General features: G+C 40.4%; 1 long non-coding RNA gene across 1 annotated transcript; it reads right to left on the bottom strand.

The window, feature by feature from the left end:
• Positions 1-3,239: 3,239 nt before the first annotated feature.
• LOC134062623 (uncharacterized) lies at positions 3,240-4,591 on the bottom strand. The gene is made up of 2 exons (XR_009935475.1): positions 4,066-4,591; positions 3,240-3,553 (listed from the first exon to the last, which is right to left on the bottom strand). It is a non-coding gene; the product is annotated as an uncharacterized LOC134062623 (long non-coding RNA).
• Positions 4,592-5,901: the final 1,310 nt, after the last annotated feature.

Genomic DNA, 5,901 nt, shown 5'->3' with positions numbered 1-5,901 from the left:
CGTTGTGTTTTATTCATAATATGTTTGGTGTATAATCCAACTCATACAAAAGCAACAAGTTCGAAACAAATCATCAGAAATCAGGAAGTAAAACAGCTTGTAACTCTGTCACCGTTCTAGATACCGTCATATACCATATATGGTCATTTTTGTCAGATCCCCCTAGTTACCGTGGTAGCTACCACACATCAGAGCGATGGCTTTGCCCCACATGTCTTTCTGCGACGAGATATTCAAAACCGGAGGAAATTGGGCAAGAGAGCTGTCAATCAGGCTCCCTAGCTTTGAATGACGACAGCACTAGTCAGCCACATGCCTCGTCATTGAAACCCGGATAATGTTGAAGCCAAGGGGTAGACGATTTCAGTGATATGCGACTTTACTTTATAAACCCTAGTAAAGTCCTCGTAACATTCATTAAAAGATTTAAAGAGACATGCAGGCTGAAATAATTCGAAGATTTAATGGTGCATAGGCTACTGACAATAAAACTCTTACACAAGAACCCCTTTTTGAGTAGAAGCATAATATTGGTGTCAAATGAAAGCTAACATTCTGGAGATTTTTGGGGAGTCTGGTTGACAGCTCTCTTGCCCAATCTCCTCCGGTTTTGAATAGGCCTACCTCGTCGCAGAAAGACATGTGGGGCAAAGCCATGGCTCTGATGTGTGGTAGCTACCACGGTAACTAGGGGGATCTGACAAAAATGACCATATATGGTATATGACGGTATCTAGAACGGTGACAGAGTTACAAGCTGTTTTACTTCCTGATTTCTGATGATTTGTTTCGAACTTGTTGCTTTTGTATGAGTTGGATTATACACCAAACATATTATGAATAAAACACAACGTGGATATTCCATTACTGTGGGTTCTTATGGACATGTGAAGACCCAGCATGCTATTTTCTGCGGGCTGTAGGCCTGTACGTGTCCCAGCGACGATTCATGTGGCCCGAAGGTATTCCGTTGTGTTGTCTCTTAATTGTGTTGTATTGTCTCTTTTTGTGTTGTGTTGTGTGATTTGCCGTTGTGTTGTGCACTTCGGGGCCGAGGTTTCTCTAATTGTGTTGTGTTGTCTTATTTGTGTTGTGTTGTCTCTTTTTGTGTTGTGTTGTGTGATTTGCCGTTGTGTTTTCTCTTTTTGTGTTGTGTTGTGTGATTTGCCGTTGTGTTTTCTCTTTTTGTGTTGTGTTGTCTCTTTTTGTGTTGTGTTGTGTGATTTGCCGTTGTGTTGTGCACTTCGGGGCCGTGTTTTCTCTTTTTGTGTTGTGTTGTCTCTTTTTGCGTTGTGTTGTGTGATTTGCCGTTGTGTTGTGCACTTCGAGGCCGTTTTTTCTCTTTTTTGTGTTGTGTTGTCTCTTTTTGTGTTGTGTTGTGCACTTTGGGGCCGTGATTTCTCTCTTTGTGTTGTGTTGTCTTATTTGTGTTGTGTTGTCTTATTTGTGTTGTGTTTTGCACTTCAGGGCCACCGTAGTAATCTGGTTATCCATAGGCAAAGTAGCCTTCTACCGTTCTCCGTCGCTGCCCTCAGTGAATTCTTTGATGTCATTAGATGGTTCCCCTTGTCATGCAATTCAATGGACAACTTCGAAGTAGAAAGAATTGTTTTCTTCTTCATTTACTGCATCTCAATTATCTACAGAATTATCTTTAAACATGAAACAAGTTTAAACATTTTATTCTCTATCTCTAAGCAGAACGCTATTGCATATTCAGATAAGCTTACAGCCGAGAGACCTTACCGCGCGCCCAAACGTCTCCTGCAACACTGTGCCTGCGAGCACCTTCTGAAAGTTCATGTATGACATCACGGATTGGTGGCCGGAGCGCAGGGTATTTCAAATAATACGGAAAATATTTTTGTAAATGCCTAATTTAATTTCACAAACTATTAATGAGAGATTTTAGCGAATATCCAAGATGGAACTAGCGGAAGTATTACCAATTTTAAAAAGTAAAAAACGTGTTCTGTCAAAAGGGCACTTGGACATCAAAGTGACAAAAGGGCAGGTGCCTGGTGTTGTGCAGATCTGCAATACGGGTCCGCCTCTTGTGTGTGGTACGGGTCCGCTTCTTGTGTGTGGTACGGATCTGCAATACGGGTCGGTTTATTGTGTGTGGCACGGGTCCGCTTATTCTGTGTTGTACGGATCTGCAATACGGGTCCGCTTATTCTGTGTTGTGCGGATCTGCAATACGGGTCCACTTATTGTGTGTGGGCCACATCTGGCCTAGTGCCCTATATGTGGAGAGTATCGCCAACTCAAATCATGGGCGCCATCTTTACGACCAGAAGTGACGTCACGTACGTTCGTCTCAATGATGGTCAATAGGGCGAATATGACATGTTGAAACAAATAGCTTAACATCGTCATAAACAAGCCTATAAATGTTATAATATGCATCACTATTCATTAAGATGTAAATGCTGTTGCAAATACGCTGCATTATACATTTTGAAAAAATTAGCAAAGACCAGATAAATAGTGATAAACGTTGCCTAGTTGGAGCCAGCTAGCTCTGAAAACGCCTACGAGGCGAACTTCGTTTATCCAATTTCTTACAGCAGTTAAATATTAGTCTGAGGAAACAACTTGAAATAAAGCAGTAAGAGAAAGCTGAAAGCTTCATTTTGGTGAAATAAGCCTGTTTAGGGCACAATGAATAACATCTTACCTTACTTAAGCCAGCGATCCCTACATGTTGCAGCAACTCTTTGAATCACTGTTAGATTTGACGTCTGACCTCCAGATTCAGGCATACAATGTATTTCGACCGTGCATGAGGCAAGACTAAAATATGCTATTTATTTTCTTTTTTATCAATAAGTATGTTGTTTCAATAGACTCTGGGACAGTAAAAGAAAATAGTTTTAATTGAACACATGTTATTTAAAAAATATATTATTATCATGAAGTTAGGCTATTATTATATAAAGTTATTATTATTACAAAAGCTACATGGAGGTCACCATTAGTTTGACCTCAAACTTTTCCGTTAAATAATAGCTTACCCTTATGCACAAAACCTGCCAGACAATAATCACATTTTTCCCACTGCCATCACTCAATCTATTGGTAGGTGCCTTATGTATATTGTGGTGCTCTATAGTATGCATCTTCTGACTGCATACTACTGTATGTCTAATTGTTCCAACAGCTAATGCCAGTCAAATTCCTTGTAGATATACTTGGTCAATACAAGCTCATTCTGATACTAAAACACACAAACTTGCTAGGTTTTCAAAAATATTTTTCAATAAAATATATTTCCATTTATTATAATCAAATTAAATAATCAAAGACAACAATTTCTGACTTGTGTAACAAAGATTTACAAGACCATCAGAATCTAGGCCTATATGAAATGCAATATAAGCATGAGGGATGAGGATGAGAGATCTCCATGTACTCTTTTCGGGTGTCACATTGTTGTCCTCCACCAAGTCCATCCCTTCATGGTCCTTTACATGGCCTGATTAGATGACATGGAGTTGATCAGCTGTCTGCGGTGTCCTCCCCTCAGACCAATTGTACCTTTGTTCTCGTCCTGCATGTAAAATAATGAAACTCTTGTCATTAAATGGGTAGATGTACATAAAAATACCACTATTTCTACCACTGTAGTAAGGACTGCTCTTCTAAAAAATCTGAAATGTGCACAGGTTGTCATTAAATGTGTATGCTTCTACACCACACTCGTTATCTGTCGCGCACTCTCTCACACACACCCACAAAACATGGGACACAAAGGGAGCAGACCGTGAATCTCCTCTTCTCAGCCTCAGACTTGGATAATACAAGGCAGTACCATTTAACACCACACACGCTACATCCTCCTAATAATTTTACTAATGACATCATAGCAAAGTGTACCTGAGAAACTGCAACTAAGTGCCTTAATTAACCAAAAATATAAACATAATAATGTTAATGGTAGAACACGATGAAGAAAGGAAGCTGTTGTTTATCTTGACTTAAATTGATCCAGCTGAGGAAAGCACTTGTTCTTTGGAAGGAATTTCAATTTGTCTGAATGCAATATTGACACCGATCACATACCCTGTCTGTGTATAGTGTATTGTGCACACTGTGGTGGAGACTTGGGTCCATGTTGGGTCCATGTTGACTGGGCTGATTTGGTGATGAGGGGTGTCAGGCATCAGGGGAAAGGTGCTGAAGCAAGGAGCAGCAGCAGTAGCCTACAGGATCTTGAGGATGTTGAGGCGACGGGGCAGGGACCTTGAATCAGCAGACAGCTGTATCCTCTTACTTCACCAGCCACTGACTCTTCTCTACCTACATCTAAAATAACAAAAAAGACAAAGAGGAAGCATAATATTTACTATATTGCTTTGTTTTATAATACAGACATTCATCACCTTAAACCATGATTCAATAAAGCATGGCACACTCACTAGAGGGCTGACAGATTGACAGATTGAAGTATAGCCTACACAACCAGTGTAGAGCTGAAGTCTGTATTGACACCACTTAATAATTCGTGATTAGCACACCACCTACCAAGTTTGACAGATAGCTAGCAAACCATATCTTCAAACTATGCTGTGTATTTCAACAGATTTATTTGGACAATACTGTGCCAAGGCTACTGGTAAAGTTTATAACAACGTTGATAGAAAGACTAGCTAACTTGCAAACTGCAATTATCCGACCAGCTATTTCAGTCAAGCAGGAGGACAATCTTAAAATAGGCAAACAAGACGTTGTCTTATTTTGCTCGACAAGAAAGAAAATGCAAAACTAACAAGTTTATCAATGATTACAGATCGCTATGTTACCAGTGGGGTGTCCTACGAAGCTCGATTAGTGGCTTATCGAGGTATGTTGCGCTCAAAACCAGGGTATGCTGTCATACGAAGGTGGATTTGTTTTAGCGTCGCTGTATCACCATGGTATCTTATGCTCGCAACCAAACCTGCTCGGGAGCGGGTTATGTGCTTAGTTATAGCTCAAATCGTGAAATATCACCGCCCTCTGACCAATTCTAACCAATCCATTATCTTGAGAAACGAAGTTATCTCACGTGTGCTAATCTGTCATACTTAGAACAGGTTCAGCCCCGCCTCTGCAAACATTTTGAATCTCGAAGGCGCTTTTAACTATGTTGTGCGTGCAAATATGTCACTACTATGGACATGCATGCCATAAAATGTCTGATGACCATCGACTTTTTGATGTTATAGGTTAGACACTAAAAAAGACCACCCTAGATTTCGCTACCGCTCATAAATGCGGAAGTAACCGTTTTTAAACCTAGGCTGTCTTGTGCGTCTCCACGTTTCCCGATTGGTCAAAATCACCCCAACCACGAGAACGCGCACAGATCTGAGCTGAAAGCCTAGTTTGACAAATGTATCACATACCTGCTGTCGTAGGATCACTTAACTTAATACCCGAGTTGAGGCTTTGTGCAGCCTCGATATGTCTAGATAACCTAGATTTGTCTAACTTGCTTCGTAGGACACCCCACTGCTAAGCAGCTGTAGCACTATTAGTAAACACACACGACACAGCACTACGTACTGGCTGCTTATCTTAATAGCCACTTTAGTGCTTCAAAAACGCAAAAATGCAAGGAAATTAAGACCATAAATGATAACAGTAGGAGATGAAAAACCTTATTTACCAGAGTTGTTCCAACCGTTTTCCTTTTAGACAAGGTTAAGACGAACGATGTATGATGTATTCGCTGCTCCTCCAGAAGTGGCATCTCTCCGGGTAGTTAGAAACAAAATCCGTGCTGCAAATGTCTTAACGAGTCTTATCACTAAAAATGCTTATGACGTAAACGTTATAATGTTAACGTTATCAGAAAAGTGTCCAGTGAGAAAATGGGTCGCTGTATGGTGAAGATATTAAGACTTAATGCCAACG

The sequence above is a fragment of the Sardina pilchardus genome, chromosome 17, assembly GCF_963854185.1.
Source record: "Sardina pilchardus chromosome 17, fSarPil1.1, whole genome shotgun sequence".
NCBI lineage: Eukaryota > Metazoa > Chordata > Actinopteri > Clupeiformes > Clupeidae > Sardina > Sardina pilchardus.
The sequence above is the reverse complement of the archived record's forward strand: the minus strand, read 5'-3'. Positions and strand labels throughout refer to the sequence as shown.